The sequence below is a fragment of the Pinus tabuliformis genome, chromosome 5_2 (genome assembly GCF_031772625.1).
Source record: "Pinus tabuliformis cultivar Carrire ecotype Pingquan chromosome 5_2, CPIR1, whole genome shotgun sequence".
NCBI classification, from domain to species: domain Eukaryota; kingdom Viridiplantae; phylum Streptophyta; class Pinopsida; order Pinales; family Pinaceae; genus Pinus; species Pinus tabuliformis.
The window spans coordinates 805,971,357-805,983,798 of NC_142306.1; the positions used below are offsets into that span (position 1 = coordinate 805,971,357).

The 12,442-nt window shown below is 35.8% G+C and overlaps 1 pseudogene across 1 annotated transcript in view; it reads left to right on the plus strand.

Moving 5' to 3' along the window:
- The first annotated feature begins 6,560 nt into the window (after positions 1-6,560).
- Positions 6,561-12,442, plus strand: part of LOC149161764 (putative ubiquitin-conjugating enzyme E2 23) — a 33,432-nt pseudogene continuing 27,550 nt past the window's right edge. The window contains exons 1-2 of the transcript XR_016261887.1: positions 6,561-6,686; positions 6,829-6,888. The product of XR_016261887.1 is annotated as a putative ubiquitin-conjugating enzyme E2 23 (transcript). The remainder of the gene's footprint in view (positions 6,687-6,828; positions 6,889-12,442) is intronic.

The window sequence follows — 12,442 nt, forward strand, 5'->3', positions numbered from 1 at the left end:
AAGCTATGGAAAAATGAGAACCAACCAAAAACAAAGCAATGAAAGTAAACACACAATCACCATGGCTATCCAAGAAATGGCAAGGCTAGGCAATCCACTGTCAATCCAGGCAATCCTCCATGCCAATGATAGATCACAACCAAGAAACCAAATGCATGTGCCATGCATGCCAAAACTAGTGAATAAATCATGCATGCAACTTGATACCTGCAAGCAAATCTAATGTAGTTGTTGATGTTGATTCCCTCTTGTGCTTTCCTGCTCTTCCTTTGCCTTCTTGCTCCAAGAATCCAAGTATGCCACACCCTCCAAGAGTGTTCCAAGAAAACTCTAAGTCTCCAAGAGTATGAGAGAAAGAGAGAGAATAATGGGAGAGCTCCAAAGCTTAACGAACCAAGTCTTGCCCATTGATCCTCATAAGCCTTTTTATTAATGAAGCCTCTATTTTCTTCATTTTCCATTATTTTCCTTCAATTTCCTCCTCACATGCAAAATGTGACCTTTCACCTTCCTTTTCTCCTAATTTCCATTATTTTTCATAAATAAGTGTGCCAAAATACCTTTTTGCTCTTTAATGCCTTATCCATTGCCTTTGCCAATTTCCTTAGTCATAAACAACCAAAGGAACACCCGCTAGGATGTCCTGCCCACCATTCAGCTTGGATTATGTGTCCCATCATCTGTGGTATTTATATATTTTTACATGGAATTTTCACTAGGGCTATTACAGATTAACTGAAGAATATTGATGTTCTCTTTCACCAAATTAGTTTCACTCATGTCTATAGGGAGCTAAATCCTAATGTAGACACTCTCTCAAAATATGTTGTTCTTTTGGCTAAAAATCATAAGGCTTTAGAAGATTTTTTTTATGGAGAATTACTCTTCAAAAGACAATGTAACTTTGTAGATATGTAATGTTTCTTTATCCTATGTATTAGGACTATTGTGTAAATGCTATGTAGATGGTCCATCTGTTTTTTGAGTAAGTATTGGATTGTGTAGGCCATAGTTTAGCCTCTTTAGACTATGAGCTTGCAAACTTTTAGGTATGTTTGGATGCTAGAATGAATAAACCTTAAGATGTTTCTTGATGTAAGCATAAAAAGTGCCTGTTATACCTCCCATTTAATTTAAATAAAAAGTGTTCTCTCTCTCTCTCATTATGATGAAAAAAATAGAGCTATTTTTTTTGTAATCTAATATTTCGTTAATCCAAGTAAATTATAACAATTTCACATCCTTGCTTATCATTGGCTTTCCACATGGGAAATGAGACCACTAGTAAAATAACAGGGTAGCAACTCAAAAATATACATGGAAATTATACCAATGTGCCAAAAACTTAGAGAGTTTAGAGAGGTCCTTGAAGCACCATGAAATGTGCATATAAATAATTAAAAGTGCCTATGAATAATACTATACAGACCAAGATACCACAACGTAGTAGAACTACCTAACCAGAGAAACATAAAACAAAATTCATTAGAAAACTAAGTAGAAGTGGAGATGTCCACGCCAATTAGGTTGGTGTGTGCCTAACTACAACCACTTGGACATGGAGCAGGAGCTAATTGGCCTTCAATATATTTGAGATGATCTCCCATGTCTTTTTGGTGAGGCACCGCCTTGTCCAACATCAACATAATATCCTCTTTAGCTTCATTCTTTTCCTTAATAACCCTTCCAAGCAACATTTTCATCCTCCAGTAGATGTCAATAGTCAACAAGTATTGGTTTTGTCTGCCTCGGGTGTGCCTTAAGTGAGGCACCTACTTAGTAATATCCATTAACATCTTTGAATCAAAATGGTAGTTGCGTTCAACTGCCACATATGGTTCAAACTCACAAAGCTCTTCCTAGACCACTGTAGGGACTTACTTATGAAATATGTGAGTGTAAGCCTAAACCTTAGATCTAGCTGAAGAAGCTCCCATCCCTCCACCACTGCCATTACCTCGTCTGCATTATGCTCTCTGTCAAACCATATTTTTAGACTCAGGTGACTGGACCAACCTTTTGTTTGAGCAATATGTTATGAGCCTATGAACATAAGAGGAATAAGGGCTTGAATAACTCATCCTCTCTTGCAATGAAAGTGGAAAGGCAAAGAAGGCTCACACATAAACAACCAATGTGGAAGGAGCCAACATAAAAATAATAACGACTGGTAAAAAAGCAACTGAGACCACATCACAAAAGACCATAAATATCAAATCCCTTTTGAGGTTGAGGACAATGAATGTCCCAACCCAAACCAACATTAAGAATGCTTGAAAATACACCGTAGCCATTCCCCTTTTACCTTCCCATTGTGTAAACTGCAAAATCTCATTACGGTCTAGTCTCATACCTTGTTCTTTCCATCTGAAAACATAACCACCAAGCCTTGACCACATTGCCAGTTTAATGTGTAGTGTGTAACACATCACCCTTGTTGATTGTGTGAGCTGACATTTGCCTCATTTCGTCCCACCTCACTTGATCCAGGGAATAAAGTATAAATCTTATTATATATAATACTTCTTATATAATAATTACCCTAACTTTGAAGCATACTCATATGTTAAAATGAATCACTCTTAAGATAATTTTTGATGTAACTTCAACAAGTACCTATTATACCTTTGATTTCATTAATATATATGTGTATATTTATTTTAAAATAAATAAATAAAAATCTTTTATTATTATTATTATATTTCTTCAAAAGACATATATGTAAATAATTATACTGACAAAAAATTTAAATAAAAAAATAATTATTATATATAATTTATATATCAAATTTTAAATTATTTTTTTTCCTTACGAAAACTTTCAAATATTACAATGAATCAATCCTCAAATGTTTCTAATATAAACCCAAGAATTATCTATTATACCTTTCCATTTCATTCGGAATAAATATATATTCATGTAGATGATAATTCATCTATCCAAATGTTAAATCATTATTTTATTTATAATAATTTATCTCATCAATCAACTTCAAAATTAATATGCTAACTTTACACTTACACTTATTCAATTTATTATATTTAATTTATCATAAACTTGGTCCAAAATAACCCTTAAACATATTTAAATTCCTTAAATTTCCCTCTCCGGACCACTCATAATGTTCTAACATCACCGACACAAGACACCCAAGGCCAAGCTATGTGACCTCCAAGGTAAACTCTGACAGAAGAAAGGCGTAGAATGTTAGATGCCAGCCTTGCTTGCAGGAGAAATTGGAAAAGTATTTTTGGTGTTTTCATTGGTTGGAACACTTTGCCCTAACTTAATAAATTTCTTTACGCACAATTCACGTTTAAATGTTATGCAAAAACGGTGAGAGGGCCCACAATTATAGTGAATAGGCTATATCTTTTCTCTTGTTATGGAAATGTAGAAAATTTAAATATCCTTTATATATTGTCAAAGTAGATACGTAATGTGTTAAGGTGAACTTGAGACATACGTAATGTGTTAGTGATATAACTGGGGATTTATAATTTCCCCCTTTCAATTATAATATGCACTTGTTGAAAAAACCAGTGATACTATGAAGTGTGTGTGTTTTTATATGTATATATTTTGCAATTATTATTTAAAATCTAATATATTATTTAATTGTATAATTTGTTATTGAAATTGAAATTTATAATTATGGAATTTATTTTTATCGAGGTTAAATTTTATTTTGATTTTTCAAAATATTTGTACAGGAGTTATGAAGAATGTATTATATGTATTGATTAATTGAATGAGTCTTTTTAAAATAATGTAAAATTAATCAACTTTTATGGTAATTAATTTTATAGTTTCTCAATTTGATGGGTTGTTATGATGGGCATTAAATGATTTTATAGATTTGATGCTTCTTCTTATCGCCTCCTCTGTGCATGCCATCACTTCATGGCGAATTTATGAGACCTCTCCTCTTAAGGAGGGTGGTAAAGGTCCCTTGGCACGATTCTTGTCTTTGCGTCTGTGTAAATTGGGTTTACTACAATATGCTCTTTATCTTTGGCACTAGCTCAAGCTTTGGTTTATCCTTCATCGCCTCCTCTTCTTGCTTCCCTTGCCCATCGTGCACTTGGATTGATGTCTGGTTGCTCAGGTGGCTTTCCTTCCATCTACATTGTTGGCTTTCCCTCGTCCCTTGGTGGATTTTTCCAATGGTGAAGGCTTGGGCCCAAGCTTGCCAGTGGTGAAGCTTTCCTAGCAAGTTATCATGGCCTCCCTCTTTCATAGTTATCTCATGCAACTTTCCTCCCATCTATGTCCCGGTCTTTGTGATGTCTTGTTGCCTTTGGTAACCATGGCTCATCAACGAGCTCATTGTTCGTGTGGAAGTGGTGGTCGTGGTACTTTAGGGGGTTTTGGAGCATGATTGCGAGCCAAATCTTCAGCCCACAACTTCCATACTCATATGCCTTTAGACATTCAAGAGGAAATCCATCTCATGGAAGAGGAAATTCATCATAACAACTTGTCACTTTGGATTCAAAAGTCATGGTTGGTATGGCTTATTGAGTTTCGAATACATACAACTCTCAGGGCCACCAAAATCACTATATGCATATAATTGATTTGCATTGGTATGTTAAGTTGCTATTGAGGATGATTATGGTTGATAGGAGACAATGTAGGTCAATCTAATGCACAAACTTGGATGGACTCAAAGATATTATGCTAGAGGTGGAAGGAAGGCTTGCCAAGCTTGAGATGGGATAATTGCCTAACTCTCCAATTCCATTGCCATGCAAGGTTGAGGAACAACCCATCAACCATGATACTTCACTCTTCTCCTGATGCTCAGGTTCCCTATATTTCATCGTTTCATTTCATGGTCTTCCTACTTGCCCATCTGGGTTGTTGATATGTTCTTAGAGTTTTTGCACAGTTATTTTTCTTGTTTCCTTAGACTGTGCAATCCCCAAAGGTTGCCCATTTTGGTTCTTGTTGTTGGTTTCCCCATGGTGGGGCAACACTATCTTTTGGAGTTCTCAAGCTTTGGACAATCAATTTCAACTAATTTTGTTAGTTATTAACTCTATATTTTATTGTCCAGGTCTATGACTTTTACCTCTTTCCCATTAAGGAGCTCAAGATATTTGCATGAATATTTCAAATGGTATATATGTTGACAAAATCGATAATGGAAGTCATGTAAGCATAATAAAACCTTAGGATCGTTTGTGATTACCACATTATTTCACGATATAAACATGTGCCCTACACTTAGTTCACACTTAATACGTATTCTAGAGGAAGTGTTTGATGAGTCTCTCAACTTGAATAGTGTAAATTTTAAGAAATAAACCAAAATGATTCTTAACCTCTAGCATAATGGTGTTGTTCCCTATGTAGATGGGGAGATTTCATAGTTGCACCCAAACTAGGTATGGGTAGAGACATGTTCACTTAGTTGAATTCCAAGAACCGTTATTTCTGGAAAAGACTAACATTGCTCGATAATTGTAATCTTATTTCCATGATTAGTTTTTGTTCTTTGGCACTCTTAAAAACCTCAAGAGCAATAATTCCGCTTCAACAATTTGCACACATAATATTAAGTTATTCTAAAAGAGCCATATAAGTTGGCCATAGTTCATTAAATATATGTATTATAACATTTAATTATATAGAGCTAGATTATCATGGTGATCTTTGACTAGTTCATTAATTTTGGTTACATAAATATATACATTTTACATCTCATTGTAAGGTGGACCACCATGAGCGAGTGAGTGTAATGATCATGTTATATTTGCTTATAACATATGATAATATAGATCATTCTTAATCCTAGATCTATCAAGAATTGAGAGAGATAAATCTCTCGAGGTGTATAAATTTAAGCAAAGGTTCGTGATTCCTTTCCATGCTTAATACATATAAAGTTAAGATGAAGCTATGTTCATGCTATTTTTCTAATTTTAAAAATTGATATGATATTTTATACAAAATTGTTAATCAATTCACAAAGTGTTTGTTTAAGTGATATTGATATTGTATTGTTTGATTGTGTCATATATAGTTTCAATAATATGATTAATTTTTCTTCAATATTATATGGGCTAACTTAAATGATGACTAAGACAACAAAGCTTGAAACCATTACAAAAAATACTCATTATGAAACAAGTATTTCTCCTAACCACCTAAACTAAATCCAATTAATACATCTCTTTTTTACTTGCTATAAAACTCCTTTTATTCAATTTTTTTTTATAAAATATATTAGTTTAATAATTTTAACCCATTAATAAAATATACACAAACAAATTTGAATTTATTTTAATTTTAAATATCAAATCTTTAAAAACACACTTGTATTAAAAAAAACAATTATCCCCTCATAATGATCAAAATATTTATAAATTTAAAATTAAAACAAATGTCAAAATAGGAGAGTGAAAATTCGAATTAAAATTAATGTCAAAACATGAGAGTGGAAATTCGTAAAGTTTATTCCAGAGGGATCTATATTAATCTATATTTAAGACACCCAATCCAAGTTAGATTCTCTACTATTCAAAGACTATGTGACAATCTCTTGAGATAATTTCCAAAATTTCACGGTCTCAAACCAACAAAAAGGGATCCACTTACCAGAAATATATATATGCTTGGATGACAATTGTGGTAGAATCTAAGGAAGGGTTGGCAAGCGGGCGCACGAAGTTAGGAAGGTGTATGCACACGGCCACTTTGAATTAAGTTTATTACCTATCCGTTGGAGGGCAGGTCGATCCGGCTCCTCTGCAGCCTATATATATACAAATATATTTTCTTCCTCTTTTCAATCCCTTTCATTTCAACTTGTCTGTGCAGCCTTGCAGGAGCTCCTCTCTCAATTGGGCGGATTCGATCCCGGGACCTGTCGATTCGCTGGTGGGTAATCGATCTCAGGACCCTTTTAGAAGAGATTTTCGTTCTTATTATGCAGTGGTTCAATGCTTTAATTGGTCAGAGTGTCGTTAATTTATTCATATTTGGATATTTATTTTGTTCGGAGGGAAGGATCTGTGGGGTGGTTTTGAGGCTTTCAAACATTTTGGATATTGATTCTGATTAAATTCTGGAAACTTTATTAGCTATTGTTCGCTCCTTGGTTCTGTTTTGGTTTTGGTTTTAGGTTCTTTTCAAAAATTAGATTTGCTAATTGCCAATTTTTATCTCCCATATTTGGCTTCAAATGTCTACTACATTCGATCATTTATATTACTTGCATTAGTTGTGAGATATTTATTTTTCCACGAATATTTACAGTCGATCTTTCAGATCCCTGTTCGGAAATCTACGCCCACTGAATCTGTTTTAGGTCAATTAAATGATTTAAATGAAATCCGAACTGATGAATCTATTGGGTTGAAGAAGGAAATGAATTTATAACGATTCAATAAAAACTGGTCATATTTTGCAGGCGAGAGAATATTATAATCTGTAATTTATTTTGTCCGGTGAACCCTTTTTGATAGGACATAGAACTCATTGAGAATATGACCTTCACAATCCAATGGCCTCTGGCTACAATGCCACGACTGAGGGATATCTGTTCTATCAAATTCACCCAGTACATAGCCCTGGCCTTACTGGCAAAGATTGCATTAGCATAGGGGCCACCATTAGCAGCATCTCTCCACTAGCATGGAACCAGTGTTTGGCACATCAACGCGACTTCACACCTCGGAAAGATTAAGTCAACTACATTATCACAGGGGCTATGGCTGCCTGGTGTTGAAACTTGGTCATCGTCATGGAAAGCACCGCCAAGTTTCAACTAGAGCTCAACCCAATGGACCTTTTAGTATAATTTGGTGGACTTAAACCTCACCATAGTAAAATAATAGAAAACTGCCTGAAACTGAAGAAAAATGAATTCAGATTGCTTTGCAAAAATTGGAAAGAAACATTTTAACTAAGTCGTTTTTGGAACAATTTATTCGGTGTGAGATAGAGTATATGAATCAAGGAATACTTGACCAAGGACTATTATTTTGATTAAAAATTTAAATGAAATAGATAATCAATGCCAGATGTTTAACAACACAGGATCATTTTATGCAGAGCCTGTATCTACAAGTAATTTATATTAGGAAGTTATGGGAATTGATTAAATAAAAATTTAAAGTAGGACCCTGTAAAAATTTGGGTAGATCCTCAAGTTTGCAAGAAAAGGGATTTACTGCACAGATTCTAGTTAATTTTAGTCTGACAACGGAATTGCTTGATCTTTATTTAATCATCTACCTAACTTTTCCTCGAATTAAATAAATTGGAAAATACAATGTTGGCCTTGTCTTTACTGACCTGTGGCTCTCAGAAGGAACGGCCATTTAACCATTATATTGTACAAGCTTCTCTAGCATCATAGCTGCACAGGTTTTATAGGCATGCTATACTTTTCTTTGGGAAAGGAAGTGACAAAATGTTGACTCAAGATACTTGTACAATAGAAGGATAAATTTTTTCAGTAGCAAGGTACTGCCAATATGTTTTTGACATTTGTAAATTTGGTCTTAATTGTTTATCTTGACTCTTATTCATCCATCAGTGGTAGGCTAGGGTCTAGGCCCCTCTGAGATTGTATGAACTAGGGTTAGGAAATCTTTGTCCATATGCTGTGGTGGGCTAGTTGAGAGGCTATGTTCATGCTCACAACGTTCTCAAACCAATTTGTTGACTTCGTGCTGAGGTTTGCTCATTGAAGAACTTGTAGAGGTAGTGCAATAAGAGGCATGGGCATGAGTGGGCTTTGGGTCTGGACTCTGAAGTCACATGTTCAAAGTGACTCTGGACGAGATGCCCCAAAGGAGACCTCAGAGTCCAGACCCACATGTTCATGCACACATCAAGTATGAACATCTTGACAATAGTCACTTTGAACCCCTGCTTCACCTCTTGATTACCAATACATTCCATATATTAGACATAAGATAAAAAATTCAACAATAACAAGGTACAATTACAAGAGGAATGCATGTATAATCCAATATTGATCCAAGATAATTTCTCCAATGACAATAAAGTAGCTCCAATAAACAAAATACTCTATAGATCACATCTTCTCCAAGAGACAAAGAGGCCAAAATCTCCTAAGAGGGCTGAATTAGTCACAAATGATGATAAATAGAATGCATGATCTTCTCCTCTATTTATATGAGAAGGATGACATCTAATTAGACTAATAAGCCCCTAAAAACATGTTTGATGACAACATATGCTTGGTTTGCAAGCCAACCCATTCGCTTTAGTCATAATTACTCAAATAAGCCCACACCTGGAGTTGTTAGCCTTCTAGGGCTAATGTCATGCATGAAATAACATCCAAACGGCATGTCCAAATGCTATAAGGTGTCCAATGTGATGTCGAAGCATGTCCTTGCCCATCTTATGCATTTTGATATTCTTTCTTTTGATTTTGCTTTTCTTGTGGCCATGATATGCTCTTTTTGTTTCTTTTAGATGCTTCAACCTCCTAGGGCAAGGTTTCCGAGCCCTACCCAGATATGTGGACATATGGGTGCCAAATCCCAAGGAACCAATGGTCAGTTGAATTTGAAGAATGGATGTGAGATAAAGGCTTGTAATGTATGATGGAAAGTGTTAGGTATGACATAGGGATAGATGGACCCGCACTATCTTAATTAGGGCTTCCCAAATAGTGCCCCTCCTATACCCATTGGGCCATTAGGGGAGGTCCCACTAGACTAGGATTGAAAATTAACCCCCCACTTAAGGTGAGAGAACAAGATCATGGTCAAAACCCCTCCTAACAAATACCCAAAAACAAACAAGCATAAGCACTTGATTGAAAAATGATTAAAATACCTTTTGAGAGGAAGCTGGATGGGTGAGAAACATATGGCTGATGCAAGTGGTGGAGATACATGATATATCATCAACTAGTGGTGTCTGTCAGGGGCTATTGGCTATGTGGCTGACCAGATGGCTATCAAGAATAGGAGAAAAGTTTTCTCCTATAGGGTTACCCATTTTGGTGGGTAACATAGATGAAGAGCTCAACAACCTCAAAATAAAATAATACTAAACCTCTAACCAACTATCCTCAAAATAGTAATTCCTCTAAGTAACTAGAGAGGATGAGGTAAAAAAAATAATAAAATATAGTGTATTGGAGGCTACATGTACAACAAGATAAGATAAACACCTCAATCAAGTGGGCACCCTCAAAATAGCAAATGGATGAGGTCAAATCGTAACAAATTTCCTTCTGGGGAAGGTTGACCCAATCGTCACACAACTAACTCTCCTTAAAATAGTAAAAGATCACCTCATACATGTGTATATGGTCCAAGAAAGAAGTGTGTCCCCACAAAATGCTCCAACAAGATGCAATAAACTCATAACAACCCACACATGTGAAGCAATATGAGCTCAAAAGAGGTGCGCCCCAAAAAAATCTCTAGAAACCACCTCACATGTGTGAATGGGGCTAGGAAGAAGGGCTCTCTCCCAGAAATGTTCAAACCAGTTGTAACCACCTCAATTACTTTATACTTGTGCTAATAAATGAGAATGCTCTCCCAAGAATATGTTGTAACAACCCAAACCACCCAAACCACCTCACACATGTGAGGGAATATGTGTTAGGAAAGTGGGAATTTCATCATAAATGTCTCACTAAGCCACAATAACCATCACATGTGAGGGTATGCTAGATAGAAGGCACACCCCATCGAAATGATCCACTTTCTCCATGAGTGATGACAAATGGACAAATAGGTGACACATGTGTTAGTAGTGTTGGCATTGATGGCACATGGTTTGAATGCCTCCATTGTGATGAAAAGAACAATGAAGTTTAATTTGTTTGGAAACTATGACCTCAAGGATGTTGCTATACATTGCAAGTTCTAGAGGGTTCTTTGGAGGTAATGAACTGACAAGTAGTCAAATTATATTCTGCTTGTGTAAAGGTTCCAAAATCGGAATTTGAAGTAGCACAATGTGGAACTCTTTCAACTGGTGAGGGATTGCTCCTAAGAGTTGCAGGTGAACTACAAGCACCTCAGGAAGAATGTAGAAAGTATATCCAACAACAACATTCAAGTATTCAGCACCAGAGGAGGTGATGACTTTTCCAGCAACTTGTGGAGCATGTGCAGTAAGATGTGAAACTCAGATGTATGCCACAAACATTCCATACTTCAAGGAAGTGATCATTATGGCTTAAACCTGTGATCTCTGTGGATTTTGCAACTTTGAGCTTAAGCCAGGTGGTAGTATTCCTGAGAAGTGACCTTAGTTGGGATGTCTTAAGTGACATTGCAATTGTTATTGTATCAGAGTTGGATTTGGAGCTTACACCTGGTACTCTTGGTGGTCTTGTTACAACAGTTAAGGGGCTTATGGTTGGAATTACTGAGTCTGAAGAGATTGCATGGATTTAGTATTGGTGATAGTGCAGATGAATGGAAACAAAGCAAGGGGCAAGATTTTGATTCTCACTTGATGAAGTTTATTCAAGTTGAGGTACTTTGGACACTAATTCTAGATGATGCCCTTGCAAATTCATTTATTGCCCCAACAACTAAGACTGTTGAAGATGATACACAATTAAGGTTTGAAGAGTATGAAAGATCATGGGAGCAGAATGAGGAGCTTGGGCTGAATGACATGGACACATCTTCAACAGATGTTGCATATACTTTGAGCTTAAGCAAATTCATTTATTGCTCCAACAACTAAGACTGTTGAAGATGATACATAGTTGAAGTTTGAAGAGTATGAAAGATCATGGGAGCATGGAAACATCTTCAACAGATGCTGCATATACTTGAGCTAGTGGTATGTCGTAGGTAACTGGATCAAAATTCAAAGAGAAATTCTTGGTGGCAAAAGCTTTCAGATGTAAGTTATTGCTGATGCTTTAATTGCAATCAAATTTCAATGGTTTAAACTTGTGTGCAACAGGGAAGAAACACTTCACATTCATTGTTTACCTTTAAATGTTTTTAACTTAGTAGAATTTGAATTCGACCATACAACAAAGTATAGCAAGCAAGGCCAGATCATTAGAAATAGAGCAAGATTGGAATGCAAAGGCTATGCACAGGGATGATGATGTGTACATGATCTAGAAGCAAGGCACCATCATGAGGAAGGCCATCATGTGCAAATGATGATGTGGAACTCGTGTCATGATATTTAGTGCAATGTTGCAATTTTCAATTTAAGTGCACATCCTAGATAGAAGGTGCACCCCACCAAAATGCTCCACTTTCTCCATGAACAATGACAAATGGACAAATAAGTGACAAGTGCACTCCATGATAATGTCTCCATGATCTAGAAGCAAGGCAACGTCTTGAAGAAGGTCAACACATCTGCAAATGATGATGTGGAACTTGTGTCATGATATCTAGTGCAATGTTGCAACTTCCAATGTAGGTACACATCCTAATTTGAATACATGGTTCGC